At 40.2% G+C, this 17,851-nt stretch overlaps 1 protein-coding gene across 1 annotated transcript in view; it reads right to left on the bottom strand.

Moving 5' to 3' along the window:
* Positions 1-17,851, bottom strand: part of LOC116790376 (VPS10 domain-containing receptor SorCS3-like) — a 291,392-nt gene that overhangs the window by 89,310 nt on the left and 184,231 nt on the right. The gene's annotated exons all lie outside the window — the stretch shown is intronic.

Here is a 17,851-nt window from a genome sequence, read left to right on the forward strand (position 1 = left end):
TCTACCACAGAATCACAGAATATTCTGGGTTGGAAGAGATCCTCAAGGGTCATAAAGTCCAACTCTTAAATTAATGGAATCCACAACCTTGGTGTTAATTAGCACCATGCTTCAACCAAGTGAGCTAGTCTCAGGATCACTACTAACTTGTCTCCTTGGTGTTTCTACTCAGACCACTCTCAGGGGCCCTATAACTTCCCAGGCGTGGGTGAGTGATCCAGCCTGTCCCTTGTCTACAAGATCAAGACTAGTATGATCGTTCTTGTGATGAAAAAGAGAACTGGTTCCAAGACCCAGTAAAATCGGATGAGGGCACAGCAGCCTCACACTTATAGAAAGCAAATTGGAAGGAGGTTTTATTTGATGGAATAGTGACATGAAAGATCAAGTTTCCTAATTTGCCCCTGGTTTGCTGGGCAAGCTTGCTATTGTTCACCTAAGTTTCCCCTTCTTCAAAAGAAAAACAATGATGCACGTATGGTGAATTTCTGATTTTAAAAAAATGAGAAAGTGTTCATTATTCACCACATGATCCCATGCCACAGTCCTTTATAATCATGAAACAAGGCATGATGAGTTTCTTTAATCTCACTAGTTGAAACGCAAGCACCTCAAGTCAAATCCTCCTGTGCATTGTTATTTACTCCCTAAAAATGTTTTTCCAAGCACATTAAAAAGATACTTCTCCTCCTGGCAGAGGAAAAGTCAAGCTCAGAACAGAAATGTTATTACTAGTGTCCTGGCTGATAAGAATCTCTGGGAGATGAAAATTTAGTCCTAGCAATGGCTGGTAGGGGGAAAAAAAATCCATAGATGTCCACGTGATTTATGGAGCTGCTTCTCCTGAGTTAACCAAAGGGTTAGATTAAAAAGGGACAACAACAAAGATCAGTTTCTAATTTGGTGGGAGTTGAATTTGATACAGTAGATTGTAAATAACAGATTCCCTCCAAGCCAGCCAACATTCAGAATTCCCTAATGTTCTGAAAACATTTTTTATCACAATCTGTTGCTGCTTCCATCCTTGGGGCATCAACACTAAAAAAAAGAAAAAGAAAATAAAAAAATAAAAATAAAAATCATAAATAAATTAAAAAAACCACAAACAAAATACTGATGTTCTGATACATTTTTGGATTCTTATAGCAGCTGAAGCAATGACAAACATACAAATGTGCTGGAGTTCAGCTAAGATCAGCCAGTGCTGCAAATGTCGAAACAACTACAGTATGACCCACTGGGTAGGTAACTGAAACTGGCATCACTTGCTAACTAGAGCACCACATGGACAGTGTGTCCATTCACAACACCCTGAATTGCAGCCAAAAAATACCAACACAATAAAGCAAAGCAGCACAGGCAGATCTTTCATCATTCCACTCCCGGTGAGAAATAGTCTGCTCCTTAATCGCTACCATCAGTTTCAGGGTGATCCCACAAGGAAGAAAGTACTGTCTGTTATCAGTAAGGATGCCAGAATGGGCCTGAGTTCCTGTGGCCATGTAATTATCAGGGTCAAATCTTCCCAAAATCTGGACACAGTTAAAAGCGACAGTAGGACAAATAAAAATTCCTTTAAATGTCAGTGAAAAACATTATGGTGTGCAGCAACATTATTTCCCAACATACAGAGAAAGGGCACACATCTGTCTAGTGCATAGCAGAAGTTTTCTGTCTTTTACAAATGAGTAGCACTAATTGTTGTAATTTCAGTCATTCATCTACCTTGACCCTTACCTATGACATGCCAATAGAGGCAGAGGTACATGCCTATCATCCTATCTATCCAGCACAACTTTATCAAAGGGAGCAGTAATTCCAGCTGTTTGAGGTAAATGTTGGGAACACATTAGGCACCTCTCCTGCAGTCCTTCCCAACAGGTTTCCTGCTTAAATCCAGCCTTCCCCCTGGGCCTGCACACTCCAGGCATCCATCCTGCTGGAAGCCAGACACCAGCTTTCTACCCAGAGACATTTGCTGTGTCCTAATACCACAGTGCCAGGAAGCCCTGACACCTTCTGGATCCCTCCCTTCTAGAGGGAGGGGGCACTGTGTCTCCCCCTGCAGCAATTGGGCAAACCTACTCCTGCCCCAGGTAATAGGATACATCAGTCTGCCACAATACTATTCATTTTAAAAGGGACTATAATTAGAAGAACCTAAGCATATCCCAACAAAATCCAGAATACTCATTACAATTGTGCATTTGCATACACAAGCTCTGTGGATCTACTCATAATGCCTATTAAGTGTGCACCAGGGAATGAGAGGAGTCTCCTGAAACGTGTCATTCTAGCTTGAAGTTCCTTTGCAGTGCCATCTACTTGTTTCTTTAATTAGTTTTGACAAGGCCTAATGATTCTTTTCATTACAACAATGATGACAAAAAAAGGACTAGCACACAGCACACCCCTAGTACTCCTCTGCTCACCAAATACTGCATTTCAAGTAGAAAAGTTCACAAAGTGATCTTCTGCAACCCAAAAGCAAGACAGGCTCTTGTTATCTACAGACAGATAACAAGCCTGGAAAGTGATGCATTGGTCATCGTTCCTTTGCTCAAACCAAGTCACTCTCATGTAAAAGACTGATTGCAAAACAGATCCCCAATCAATGCTGTTTCTTCATGTCTCACCTCATGTCTGTTTTCTCTGGCATAGCTTTGCTTTGCAGTGCTCTGACTCCTCCTGAATTCAGGTATTTTTAGTAAATCATCATTTTTCTGGAGGACCTTACATGAAGAATGCAAAAAAGTCAGCAGTGGAAAGAGCAAGATGTGAATGCAGGTCCTGAAGTACAGCTGCAAAAACACACACACAGACTGTAAAGCTGCTCTTTTATCCCATGTTGTAATTTCTGTAGCATTGAGAACTCACTGCAACAACCTCTCAGGTCTGGCAATACAGCAACAATACAAGAAGAGACACCTTCACAGCCTTATATTTTCTCACACGTTATCTCTCTGAATAACATTTGGAGGATGCACTGCTCAATACTATTTAAGCAACTAAAGCAAAACAAGGAGAGATGTCAGCATCCCCTGACTTTCCATTTCCCTAGTGTGCCCTCTACAACCAAGTGAAGCCCACACAGTGGGGTGGCTGGGAAGGGGTTTCATGGTATTCTGGCTGACAAACAGTTCTGTTCAGAGGCTTACAAAGACAGGAGTATTTAACAACGCTCAGAAGCCTAAGGTAAGCCTGAAAACAGTTTTCCTGGCATGTGGTCACTCCTCAGGATCCAGGCACAGCTCAGCTCTGTGTTCTCTATGTACATGAACTCCAGACAGCAAAATCTAAACCAAGGTCCACAAAATACACCCATATGTGCTGCTTTCTTGGGTTGGCATGGAGAGGAAAAAAGGCTATCCTTCATGTGAGAAATCATGCTAAATCAACATCCTCCACCATCCCCATTCATTAATCACCCCTTGCATGAGAAAATGCTGAGAGGATGCAGGCACAAGTGACAGGAAAGGTCAGTTTTTCCTGCTGACACGTTCCCCAGCTGCTGCAAAAGCAGTTTTTGAAATGAAGAGCCTGCAGCCAGAATTGCAGTGGACACAGGATCATTCTCCAGTTAAGAATTCAAACACTTCTGAATTCCATTAGAAGGAAGCAATTGTTACTTTCCCCCCTATCTCCTGCTGCTGCTTTTCTTTTTTATTCTCTTGGTAGCTCTTGATTTTCACAAGATCTTTCCTCCCTTCTTTTCAGAAGAGAATTGTGTGCTCTTGAAAGTTGAAGGATGGACAGGATCCTGGCAAGATCCTTATCTCTATCCTGAGGGAAGATCATTGTGCTTGGATACACATTTACTAGGCTGCTCTGCTAATATTTCATCCCTGACTGGGAAGGAGAGCAAGGAAGAAGGGCATTATGAAAACACAGCACTCTGCACTGTAACTAGCTATTCCTGAAGCATTTTCATGTAAGATGCTATATACTCCAAAATTAAAAATGGTAACACATGCAAAGAAAGGAAAAAAGAAAAACACAGACTTTCTAGGTTACCTGCCTACTGCACACCTCAGCTCACTTTTTCTATTAACTCTACTGCCTTTCCATGGAATAAACAACTTTTGCATTGTTTTCTACCCATTTTCCAGACATCAGGCATTTAATGGCGAAAGGCAGCATTGAGATTTAGCTACTCTAGCATCTTAGGTCAAAAATGCTGAGCAATTCCAACCACCTGCTATTGATCTTTGCTCCCTAAACCATCAATGGAGAATAAGAGATGCTCTATTCCTTCATCTCCTGGACCCAGTAGTTTGGGAGGTGTGAGTGGGCATCACTTATTGTAAGCAATATTTTTGTTAGGGATTTACAACAAGGCTAAAAAAAAATACGTCCCAGGGTTCAGCCTTTTAAACTCAGTCTGGAATCTGCTGGACTGAGCTTTTTGCCAGGGGTGTGCCTAGTTTCTTACCAATCAAGGGGGCATTCACCAGCTTTGAAAACAAAATCAAAAGCTTTTACACCAAATTGAGACTTTCCCAAGATGCTGACTAGAAAACTCATTTTTGCAGGTTAAGATGTCAGACTGAAGGCAATTGTAATTGTAAACAGACAGAGGAAACAGATGGAGAGTACTTAGCAGGATGTTGCGCAGTAGATAAGGGCTAGAAATGGGAAATGAACAAGGCACATTTATTGTCCGATAATATCTAAAGGGGGAAAACCTCATCCTCTTGCTGCAGGCAACTGCTGTCAAATTAGTGGATGTTGCCAATTAGTCTTTTGCAGTTTTAATTCTACCCTTCTCCAGAAGTGAATAAATACTTCTGTGTTGTAACAGGAAAACAGTACATGGGACTTTCACCCAAGCAACACAAGGGCAATGCCTATATGGGCTTGTGGGAGCAGAAAGTAATCCATATAATTCCTGCTCAACAGAGCTGGAGCTTTTCCCATGGCACCATTGCTAAATTACACATACCTTTCAAAGATGGGACAACAGGCTACCTTCTTTATCTGACATTGCATCACATTTGTCCAGGTATCAATGACTGCAGTTAGCTTCCTGTGGTCAAGGGAATTCTGTGTATTCATCTGTTATTTACTGCAGTCAAGTCTAAAATTAGTTCCACCAGACATTAACTCTGGGCACATAACAACCAACAACACAGCCTAAACACATACCAAGCCCACAACACACCATAAACTACCATAGTTAAGAAAAGACACAAAAGCTGAACTGCTGGGGGAAGGAATGCATTTATTAAACACATAAATACAGTACTTTCTCTGTGGCTGAACGGGGGAGACACTGCTGGATGTGTTAGGAAGCGATGAGGTCTCTGAAGAATTATGGACAAAACCTCCTTGCACAGCATATTTCAAATGAAGCTTGTGAAAAAAACTGGGCAGGAAGATACTGCAAGAAACTGCCTTAGCCAGGTCCCAGGAGCTTTCTACATCTTCTCCAGCGCTAATTTCCATGATGCTACAATTCTGGACATCGGCAGAAGTAATTGTTGTGAGACTTAGCTTGCAAGATAAGGCAAAAAATTGCCAAGTGTTTATTCTCAGCTAATGTCTTTCTGGCAAAGCCAATCCTTTCTAAAAAGATCCCAGTGAATTTTAAAGAGGTGTTCTGCCTCGTATCTCAAAGGAAAAAAAACTTAAAATGTTCATAGCATCTGCATGTGTTTCCAAATGTGCATACATGCATCTGCCTACCTGCATCTCATCCCCACTAATACTGAAAGTCTAAAGCTGTACCTTACCTGTAAACTCAGTGGATTACACGTTCCAGAACTACAAGGTTGCTAAACATAGTTATTTCATGGATACAGAGGGCCAAGAAGAGGAAAGGGGTCCAAATCAATCCTCTCCCTGAGGGCAAAACTGACATTTAGGCTCAACCATATCACCCCCCCACCAGAGAATCTGTGCAAGACAGTAGGCTCTGCTACACAGAAACATTTCTTTCTCTTTACAGTATGTAGAAGGTGACTCCTCACATCTCAGAAATTAGCAGAGAATACCTTTAAAGTGTATTTATCAACAGAAAAACTGCTGTTGATTCAGAGTTTTGATTTGCCCTTTATGCTAGCACCAAATCCTAAGAATGTACAAATAATTCTCTCTAGTTCTCATCCAGTTAATAAGTCTTAGTCCTTTAAAGTCCTTTGGTATTTCTTCCCCAAACTATACTATAAACCCCAATAAATATAACCAAATTTTTGTAAAATTTACTGAAAAAGTGTGTGGGTAGAAGGCTAAAGATCCTTATTCACAGCCCTGTTGAGGTTTGAAAGGGCCAGCAGCACAGGCATGTGCTGAAGGTGGCATCCTGATTCCCCAGTGGTGCCTGAAATAACTTCATATGGTGACTGAGGCTCCTGCAGGGAGCAGGTCAGCTACCTCAAGCCAGTACTCGTAGTGGGTCACTCCCAGGTGCAGCCACAGTCCTGCTGCTCACTCAGGAACTGAACATGCTGCTCCTGTGCAGCCTGCTGCTCCTGAGTCAACAGGGTACAGCTGATGCGGGCTATATAAAACCAGTCCTGAGGGTTTGTCCTAATTGAATAAGAAGCCTTTTTTTGCCAATTCCTAGCAACACCAGCATCGGGATATGGTGGAAGTAGTGAAGCATCAGCTCATTGAGTTAAGACACCTCAAAGCTTGAGTGAACAATATACCATCAGCTCTCTATCCCATATGCATCCAACATAGACAGTGACACTTTGGAGAGAGCATTTGTAGAGAGGAGAGATGGGATTTACCTGGGATTTAGAGGTCTGCAAACTTTATGGTGGGTAATTTTTAAACTTATTCTGACAGAAAGGTTTGATTCTGTTTTGCCTTCTGCAGGAAGGGACACATTTTTCGGGACACTTTTAATGTTATTTTTAATATTCAATATTTCAAGTTCTCTTATAAAACAAAAATAAAAGTATACTTTTGAATTTTTGCATTTGGTTAAAATTAATTTAGTGCCTACTATATTATGAGGCCCAGTTAATTAATGTTTTTCCAGTGCTTGGCTACCCTCCTTCGAAAGTCATGTACATGGGGAATTGCTACAGATTATTGCTTTGGTTTCTCGTGAAACGAATCAGGTCTGTTTCAGATCACTTTAGAAAAGCAAAATACATGTTCAAACAAGCCTTCAGCTCAGTCCAGCTGTCTTGTAGCCAAAAACTTCACTGGAGTTACTCCTTCCCTCCCTCAAAGGAAATGTTTGTAAGACCTGTAAAATCCCTCTGAATTTGTCTCCTAGAAAATGTGTCTTAAACATGACTCATTGAGGAAATGTTTTACACCAAAATAAGGATTCTCAGTTCACTATGAGTTTAATTGCCCTCATTTGTATGAACATTTTCCAGCTGCAAATATGACATGCCTGAAATGCTCAGGCTCAGTGATCCAGCTATTAACAGAGTCCTAGGCAGAATACAGCACCTCTGAAAAGCTTCAGAGCATCATTTAATAAATGAATGCAGCAGTAGATCGATAAAAATAAAACTTAAATTGTCTAAAGAGGGGATGCCAGTATGAAACTTGGCACAGACAATATGTATAGGATTTGCTGATGAGCCCCATATGCCTATGGGCACTGTACATTGAATTAATTAAGGAAGAATGAGTCTCTACATTCCCTGTTGCAGGATATTGTGAAGAATCACCCTCGGATAACATCTAACATTCTGGAAATGAATCTGTGGTTCAATTCATGCATTTTGAATAAAAACAATGTGAAAAAATAGATTTCTGTCACAAACCTTTTGTGACAGTTGTTTCCTTGTGTTTCAAATGCTAACCTGAAGAGAACAAATGGCTTATTTCATTCTCTGACTTTTAATCATCAGCTAGGAAATGAAGAGACAGAGAGAAAGAGGAAAGAAGGAGGATAAGGAGGAAAAAGACAGAGGAGAATAAACTATTCTGGACCAGCAAGCATAAATGCATCGACATGTCTCCTTGCCCCCAAAAAATCACACTCAATTAGCTGTTGAGAGTGAGATGCTCATTTGTCCCAACATCACAAGAGGGAAAGACAAAGAAGCAAGAAACAAAAGGGATTCTGGCAGCAGACAGATACGCAAAGACAGACTCTGTAGAAACAGCAAGTCTGTGTGGCTATGATGGGTAAAGGCAACACTGACGGGAAGTCTGCAGATCACCACGTGTTTGTGACATGCCAGGTTTGCATTCAAAACAGAAGCATTTTCACAGGCAGAATGGAGAGATGAAAAAAGAGCCACAATCACTTGCAGGTCTTTATCAGTAGAAGAGGGACACTGTAGCAGGAGAGACCAGAGAAACCCATGGATCTTTTGTGGGTTCTTTAGCTTCAAGTTAAATGGATGACCAAACAATAAGGAGACAAGGTTGCCCAGGGAACTGAGCACTAGACACACTACTATTTCTTCACAATGGCCCCCAAAGCATCCTCACCCTCAAAGCATTATGCTGTTCAAGTAAGAACGCTCAGGGCAGAATGCTGCAACGGGAGTCTGTGTTACCCACACATCAAGAATGAAAGTTGTATGGTCAAGATGTAGGTAAATCAAGAGCTTTTCTTTGTTAGGTTCTTAATCTACTGTTATAGAGGAGCAATAAAAGGAAAGAAAAGTACAAGGCCAAATGAAAAGTAATACTCTACTGTTTTCTTGCCTCAAGGCAAATTCCAAAGTGTCAGCACACAGTTCAAATCTAATGATTTGTAGAAAGAAAAAACAGAATTCTGGCGAAACTACAGCAGATCCAGAAATGGCCTTAGGGAATCACTATTACAGATTGCCCCTAAAATCAATATTGTAATGGAACATGCCTCCTTCCCTCAAAGATTTTCAATCAAAACCTGAAAACCAAAAAAAAACCCAAAAAATTGTGAGCAAAACCTAAGAATCCTTCTGTATCCTTTGGCCAAAAACCTGGCAGGGTTTTTGGCTTGGTTTTCTTTATTTTCTCCAATAAAAAACAAGATTTTCTTCTATGGGATAAAACACAGATCTACTGAAATCAGCTCTGAAGTCTACAGGTATAATTTATTATTTCCTAAGTAGTTGTTGACAGACACAGATCAGTATGTTTCTCTCTCTTAAACTCGGCTACCGAACTTCTGATGTTTCACTAAACATGGAAATGTGTCTACATCCCATTTTTATTGCCTTCTGCACAATGGAGGACTATTATCTTTGAGGCAATTACAGAGCTTTGATAACCACTGCTATCTCCTATTCCAATTAGCTCACTACAAATATCCAAGTGAAACAGTATCACTCACTGGCTTCTCATCCTTGTTCTCTATATGATCAGCAAGAGACAAGTTACTGAATCAACATTATTTAAAAGAACCTGTAGCACAGCTTATAAATACTCCTTCCCACTCTTACGTTCTGATGTGGCTTCATGCTCACTGTGCTTAACAATAGCAAAATTAAAGTAATTTCATTCAACAGAGGAGGCTTAGGGGAATGCCAGGGAATGAAAGGATGGGAGTTTCATTTTCTTCTCTTGCTGAGAATGAATTCTGCCTCATATAACTGCTGATGACTTGTCATTTTAAGAGAGTTTGTTAATTTACAACAAGCAAAAGGCATAAAGACGGACCTCTTTATCTTAAATGGATGTTATTGAACAACATAAATGGTTCATGTTTAAATGAAAGCAAAAACATATTGTCTGTTTTGCCATGATAAGACTGTTCTTTCTCCACAGCACGGGTTCAGCTTCTTCTGTCAAATAAAACAACTCTTTTTGTTCAACTTAATGCCAGGCAAACTTCCAAAGGTTCAGAGGCTGAAGTCAGTTCAGGGAAATGAAATGGAATTTACCTGGGTCCTTCCTGATTCTTCTTGAGAAAATCTCCCTAAAGAGCTTTGAGGTATGACTGAAAATCTAGTTTCCAGTAAAAATGGTCCCTGATACTGTTGATGAACTTGTTGATGGATAAATCCTCCATTAGATTGCAACTTTCTCCGATGCAAGAATGCTTCCCGCCCCAGATACTGTAAAGAAACGAGCTGTAAAATCCCCTCAAGGGTGCACCTCTTGAAATCCAAGTGTGTCATCTGAGATACGATCCAGACAGAGGGAGGCTGGATCCAGAACAGATGCTTGGTCCTGATGTCTGCAGGTGTTTTGCCACTGAATGAAATGGCTAGAAAATTATGTCCACAATCAGAGTATGTGAAGAGGTTATTACTAAACTTCTCAGAACAGTGACAATTTTTAAAAGAATTCCCAAATATTTCTCTTTCAGTCATCTGAAAGCAAGAGGGATTCTCTCCCACACTGAAAATTCACCCATTTGCCCAGAAACAGAGATTAGTATGGTATAGAACAAAGGCCAAAAGCTAAGCCGAATCCACCATAAAAAAAGAGTGGGAGACTATTCCCTGCCAGCCAGCAAGCATAAAAAATGATGCTACTTTCAGCCTGGCAGCCTGACGTTTGATTAGCTTTGCCAAGCTATGACAGTATGGGAGATTCCCATATGCCTCAGGGGGGTGCATTATTCAATATATTAATTAGAGGACTGGCTTTCACCACTGCCTCCTACAAAGTATCACAAAAAATTACTCTGGGACTGTTACTGACAGGATGAAATTAATTTGTGTCTGAGTTCACGTGCATCAGGAGAGCCAGAATGAAGTCCAGGCAGATTACATGAGTTGGCAGTAGAGCATTTAATCTTCCAACACTGGCTTTTGAAACACAGTGATGAAGTTTAGAAATCTTATTGGTACCCTCTTGCATGAGAATAAAACAGATCCTTCCACCTTGCACTATTCAGATCAATATAAAGTGTGAGAAATATTTAACAAATTCCTCCTTAGATCCTCCTTATTAGTGGTTTATCTAGTCTGCTTCAATCTCAGAGACTTAGTCATAAGAGAGTGTGGAGAAGGTGGGGGAGGTGCTAATCATCCAAGATTAGCACTGGGAAAAATAAGAGACTGGCCCTTGGGACATAAAGAAACCTGATAGATGAGAGACCAAAGTAAAAGGCTTTTTGATGACTGAAAGCACTAACTGCAGTACAATATATAGTGGTAAGCATTAAATTTAAACCCAATGAACAGAAATATTTCAGCCCTTACTTTTCAACACTTTAAAAAAAAAGCAACTACCAGCCACAGTACATTAAAGTCATGAATATGGCAAGCACCACAAACCGTACTAGAATCACAAAAAATCTCAAATTCTAAAAGCCAGATAGTATTCATGTAAGTACATCCACAGTAACGTTAGTGGAAAAGGGGTAATCCTTCCTTCTGCAAGATATGCTGTTCTTCTCAAGCAAAAGAAGGTAAGAAAGAGAAGTTCCTCAAAGACGACTTATTCCAAAATTGCCCTTCCAGAGGATATACATCACTCATTGAAAGAACTCTTTCTTGCTGCGATAGCAGCCAGAATTACAGAGTCAGTATATGTATTGAGAGTTTGCTATCATGTGGCACTTTTCTTGTTGTTTATTTGTTATGTAGTTCTTGGGGTTTAAAGGGTAATTTTAAATTATTTCCCTTAATAATCACACAATCACACACAATCCTTGTAGCCAGTATGTTTTTTGGTTTTTTTTTAATCTTGCTTTTAATCTTTGAGTCCAGGTAGCCTGATAGAATGGCATCCACAGGACTCTATAAAAAAACTCACTTATTTTCCTAGCAAAGCAGACAGTAAGGAGCGGAGCACCAAAAAACAGTAAAACATCAGCTACTATTTAGAGCTTACATTCATAGTATAAGAGACTAGTTGTATGAAATTCCTTTGTAAAATGAAGTCATCAGTCAGCATAAAATATAAATATATACCAAAACCCCAAATATCTTTGGTTTTAGTCCCAGGTAAACTAGAAAATATTCTGTAATACTTCTCCAGTAGTGTACTAGGTTTTTTCCCACCTTCTACAATGATGCTTTCCCAGATCCAACTATTTCTGTTAATCTCTCTTAAATTAGTTTAAAAAAACATGGACCGTGCTCAGAAAGGGGAATAGTAGTCTGAACGTTATACTAACTGCAGGCACTAATGGAACACGTGGGGTCTGTGCACTTTCTATAAAAAAGTCCTGAAGTGTTTCCGGAAATAGAAAGTGAAGGATTTTCCTGTTCTTAGGTCATTTAGGATTTTATACTCTTAGATATTCATGAAATCTACCACAACATCACTGGAAGAGCACTTACCAACCTGTAGTTGAAAAACAGCATAGGATTACCTTTAGAAAATAGTATGCTCATGGACAAAAGCAAAATATAAAACTTACAAAGTCTGATGATCAGTCTTGTAGACTTCTGATCACAGTTATGAAGTAATAAATTATAAGCATACTGAACATATAACTGGGATATTAGGGACCAATATCTTCTCTGCATTTCAGAAGACCAAGATGGGAATAGGAGTCAGGATCTCTCTCAATGTTGGCTTTAATCACACACTTTGTTTCAGACTGCACTCTTTCTCTACTTTAATTTTAAAAGATTATATACTGCAAAATGAAGTTTTATTCAAATTTTAAAATCACTTAAAAAACCTTAAAAACTGCCAAACATTTCAGAATGTTCTTCTGTTTAATTTTTGAGAGAAATATTTTGATAATTTTTTCATGAATTCTACAATACCTTTATTGACTTGAAATTTTTTCAACAAAAATAAACACTATTTCAGCCCATAAAGAGTATGCAACTCTATATTTCTATCTCTGTCACTGAGTTGCTGTGTAATCACAAGCTAGTCACCTGCCATCTAATGTTTGGAAAGACTGAACCTCCATAGTGCCAAAGGTATTAATTGTGGGCACATAAAATGAACATAAAATCCCTAGGCTCACAGTTTCCCCATTTGCCCTTCTTTTAAGTGAAAAGGAAAATAAAATTGGTTTTATGATCACCATAGTTTTGTGATCTTTAACTAAAGTGACCTTGCAAGGAAATCTTTAATGTATGTCAAGAACTTTTAAGAAGGTCTCATCTCTCCTGAACTCTTATTACAGAGCTTGAGGTTAGAGTTTGAAAATTTTGTCCTCAGCCTAGAACAGTTCATGGTCATGGTGGCTTGAGTAACACATTCCAGATTTATGTTAGCTTTACCCTCCAGGAGAAAAACGTTTCTTTCAGGTGTTCTTGCCCACAGGGCATGCAAAGCAAGTCCCTTAACAAAGCCAAATGAATCATTAGCCTGAGGGAGGCTCCAGTAATAGCTCCCTGTTCAGTTCTTTATGTGCTGTCCACAGGAATAGACCCTGGGTACGTGTCTTGGTGATGCTAAGAGGTGTTATCCATGGCTGCCAAACTGGAATCATTCCTTTTATCCATAGCTCCATGTATGGTATGGTTTAATTCTGAAAAACTCTAATGTAGGATTACTTAACAGTCAATTTGACATTTACAAGACTATGTTTTCTTAACACTAAACTTGGCTGTAAAAAATCAGGCGATGTTTCCCCAGCACTATGCAATGACACCATCTGGTAGTTAATGATTAGGGGGATTTACAGGAGAGACAGGCACATATTTGACTAACCATTTCATTGCTGGCAAACTAGGCAAGTAAAGTTAACCTTGGCTATATCCAAAGGTCACTACTGGAACTGCTGCTGAAACAGTCTGTGTGGACCAAAATTGGCATTGGAATTAGGAAATATCAGTGCTGTCACAAAGATGAGGAAATAAAAAGAGACACAATCGTTTGCCTCAGAGCAGATACAAACCCAGACCATAACCTTTGGAAACACTGAGGAAAACCCCTTATCTTCTGTTACATTACTCTCAGATATCCAAGCCAGCCTCCACTATAGCCATCACGAAATTCAGGCTGCAAATAAAAAGAAATACATTGGCTATATTTTATCATCTGTTCCTACCCAAAATCACAAAAAGGACTGAACACCTTGCCCTCCAGAGACAAAATTTGCTGTCTCATTCCTCAAACAACTGTGATAGAAAACCCTTAACTCCAAAGCACAGCCTAAGTTAATGGATGCACAGCTTCTTTTCTTCTCCCTGTGAAAATACAGCCTTTTGCCTTCTCCCCGTTTTTAATCCTTGGTGATTAAAACAATTGTAGCTGGCATTCACGGATACCAAAACAACCAGAAATCTGGTTGACTATCATGGAAAAAAGAGAAAAGATAAAATTCTGGGGAGACTCAATGTGGGAATCAGTAGTGTATTTGAGAACTACTTTTTCCTACTTGCAGATACAAACAGTGCTCCTTGAAGCCAGGCTAGTGCATGTTCTATTTTCTTCCTCACACTGTCTCTCCTTTCCTTCCTTGGTGTTTTCTGTCCAGCTTTCATCACTAGTGTGTATTTCAGATTTTTCCCCCTCTTCCACACAAATGGGTTTTCCCTGCTTTCCTGCTACCAGCCTTTCGCAGAATCATCCATGGTCCCAGGGAGCATGATTTAAAAAAACAATAAAAGAGAGAAGGGAAATGTCTAGCTGTAACAGGTAAAAAACCAAACCAAACCAAAAAAATCTTGAATCTAAAAAAAAAAAAAAAACAAAACCAAAAACCAAACCAAACCAACAATAATTAAAAAAACCACAACAAACACAAAAACAACAACAACAAAACCACCAATAAACCCCAAGGAAAATGGTTCCACATCCACCACTTCATAACCGCCAGTGATAAGGGGAGGCAGGAAACACAAATGTGTTCTCCAGTAAAGAGCAGCCTGGGGAGACCTTAAGAAAGGGGGTGGGTGTCTCAAGGGATATAGCTCTGTTCTCTGCACGGGATAGTGATCTTTGTGTCTGCTCAGCAAACACAAGGGCCTCCAAAGACAGAGGATAAATTCACAGCCATTTAGCTGATTAGACAGAAAACATAGGTCCCCTTGAGAAACTCCATATTTTAAGGAATTAAGCCATAAGATGATAAAAGGACTTCATATGCCACTAAAGCATCTTTTAATTCTCTCTTGCCCTCCAATGCTCTTAATCCACTACTGCAGTACTTCATATTACAGTATTTTAGTACTTCACCCACTACACTCATCAAGTATCCCAGTCTCACCTAGGGGGTAACAAGGCAAAGTCAGCTTGAGTCATCCAAGATGGCAGGGAAAATCTGTGGTCCAGTTGTGGATGCCCTATCAACCAAACTGTCCTGCTCACCTGCTTAGTCCCATTGTGCACCACAGGAAAAAGCAGAGGTAGTAAAACAACTGAAGGACAATTAAGTCTTTTGAGTTTTTATCAGAGCAGCAACAGCATTTAGTCAGCACAGAACACACCATGTGTTTTACAGACAAGGAAACTTCCCCAACATTTCTATGGTACAAAATATGGACTTTGTTTTTTTATATCCCTCCACATGGTAGCACAGGTGTCTAACTGATAGTGAGATAAAATGAACAGGGCCCAGAAGGAGCTGCAGAAATGTGTTTTGGAAGAAGAGAACATTGTGTAGGTCTTTAATAAACTTTGCACCCATGTTGGTTCCAGTTATCTTGAGTAATTTCAGAGAGATGAGTGATCTTGGAATTTCTGTATCACATTAGCGTAAGCTCCTATTTCCAGCCTTACAGGATCCGAAGTTATTAAAATCTCTGGGGCCAAGGCACGTGGTAGCCAAATTTGGATGCCTGTACTCACATCAAGTAACGCATTCTGTACAAGCTCTGCCACTGCCAACAGTGGGTGTAGTTAACAAATGAATCATTACTACTAAAGTAGAGATCTCAAATCCTAGGTTTTTATAACTATGAGTAGCCCAGAGGTGAATCTCAGCTCATGCACAAACTTTGAGAGGGTTCAGGAACTGATGAGAGATGTTCCATAAACTGTGGGACTTGTGACATCCATATGGGATGAAAACACAAAACTACAAACTAGTGAGTAGCATGAATATCCAGGACTAAGGAAAGAAGCTGAAGGAAAGAGCCAGGATACAATGCCACAAATCAGGACTGGAGCTTAGGGCTTTGGTTTTGACCAATGGGGAGCCATCATAGATGCTGCCTGGTAGAACTACACCAAAATGCACAGTGATTTGTGTGTCCATGACTAACAGACAGGTCTTTCTTACTCTGCTAAGTGAAAATTCACATCCCAGTCTCATGAGCTCAGAAGCAATCATAATTTTATCCTGGCCTTAAAGTCTCTATATGTGAGCTCTCTCAGGGAGTGTATAATTATTTGGAAAGGTCTCAGAGAGAAAAATAAGACCTTTCCGTGTAAGGCTGACTGATCCCATGAACCAGGTGAAGTTTATAGTCTTCACAAGCCCATTCTCATCAGCCTGAGAAATGAAAGTCATGCTTTGAAGGCAAAAACATTCAACAAAGCCTGCCTCAGATAAAGCCAGCTGCATTCAAATCAGATGAAGTCTGTCCCATTCGATGAAGGATGCTTACCTGAGCAGAGCAGCACAAATGTGCAGCTTACCTCTGATTTTGGCATCTCCCTATCATTATTATTTCAACTTTCATATAAGTTTTAATTAAGATGTTCAATAATGTAATATTTGATAGTCTGATTACATGGACAGTGATAGGCTGGTGACATGGACAGTGAGTGCACATTCAGCAAGTTTCTCAATGACACCAAAGTGTGGCGCTGTCAACATGATGGAGGGAAGGGATGCCACCCAGAGGGACCTTGACAGGCTTGAGAGTTGGGTCTGTGTGAACCTCATGAAGCTCAGCAAGGGTAAGTGCAATGTCCTGCACCAGGGTCAGGGCAAATCCAAGCATGAGTACAGGTTGGGCAGAGAATGAATTAAGAGCAGTCCTGGGGAGAAGGACTCGGGGGTGTTGGTTAATGAGAAGCTCAACATGAACTGACAATGCGCGCTTGCAATCCAGAAAGCCTACCATATCCTGGGCTGTGTCAAAAGAGGCATGAACAGTAGGTCAAGTGAGGTTATTCTGTCCCTCTATTCCACTCTTGGGAGACCCCAGCTGGAGCATTGCATCCAGCTCTGGCACCATCAGCATAAGAACATGGACTTGCTGGAGTGATTCCAGAGGAAGCCATGAACATGATCTAGGGGCTGGAGCACCTCTCCTATGAAGACAGGTTGAGAGGGTTGGGATTGTTCCGCTTGGAAAAGAGAAGGCTCTGGGAGAACTCATAGAACTTTCCAGTAGCTAAAGGGGTGACAAGAGAGCCGGAGAGGGACACTTTACAAGGGCGTGTAGTAAAAGGACAAGAATAGTGGCTTTAAAGTGAAAGATGGTAGATTTAGAACCGATAACAGAAAGAAATTCTTTATTACGAGGCTGGTAAGACACAGGAACAGGTTGTACACAGAAGCTGTGGAAGCCCCATTCCTGGAAGTGTTCAAGGCCAGGTTGGATGGAGCTTTGAGCAATTTGGTCCATAGAAAGTTGTCCTTGCCCATGGCAGGGGAGTTGGAATTCGATGATCTTTAAATTATTTTCCAACCCAAACCATTCTATGATTTCATGAACTCCAAAGAGTAGTGCCTCATGTCCCTCTGAAGCCTATAGCTATGCCCACTTTCCTCTCTCTTTCATAACCTAATAAAAAGAAATCAACAAATTCCTCAGGCTAAAATGTTCTCTTTGTATTTTTTTCTGTACAGATCTCACAAGCCAGAGCTTGTAAGCCATCACAGCTTGCAGCTTTAAAAGGAAAGAAAAGGAAAAAAAGAAAGAAATCAGCTAATGAAAGTTATTATGCTCTACAATTTCAATACCTCTGATGCTTGCACTATGAATTGGTTCAAATCCTTCCAACTCTGGGAAAAACCTAATTTGCTCTCTTGGGAAGCTTATTGTCAGTGGGATTCTACTGTTTCTGAGTGGAATAAAGATTTCTAGGTCTATGTCTTACGAGTTTTAACTAGGAAAAACTTGTACATTTCCTAAGAGAAAAAGACACCTGAAGCACAGACATTATATAATGCAGTGTTAAA

Source organism: Chiroxiphia lanceolata, chromosome 8, assembly GCF_009829145.1.
Source record: "Chiroxiphia lanceolata isolate bChiLan1 chromosome 8, bChiLan1.pri, whole genome shotgun sequence".
Taxonomy (NCBI): domain Eukaryota; kingdom Metazoa; phylum Chordata; class Aves; order Passeriformes; family Pipridae; genus Chiroxiphia; species Chiroxiphia lanceolata.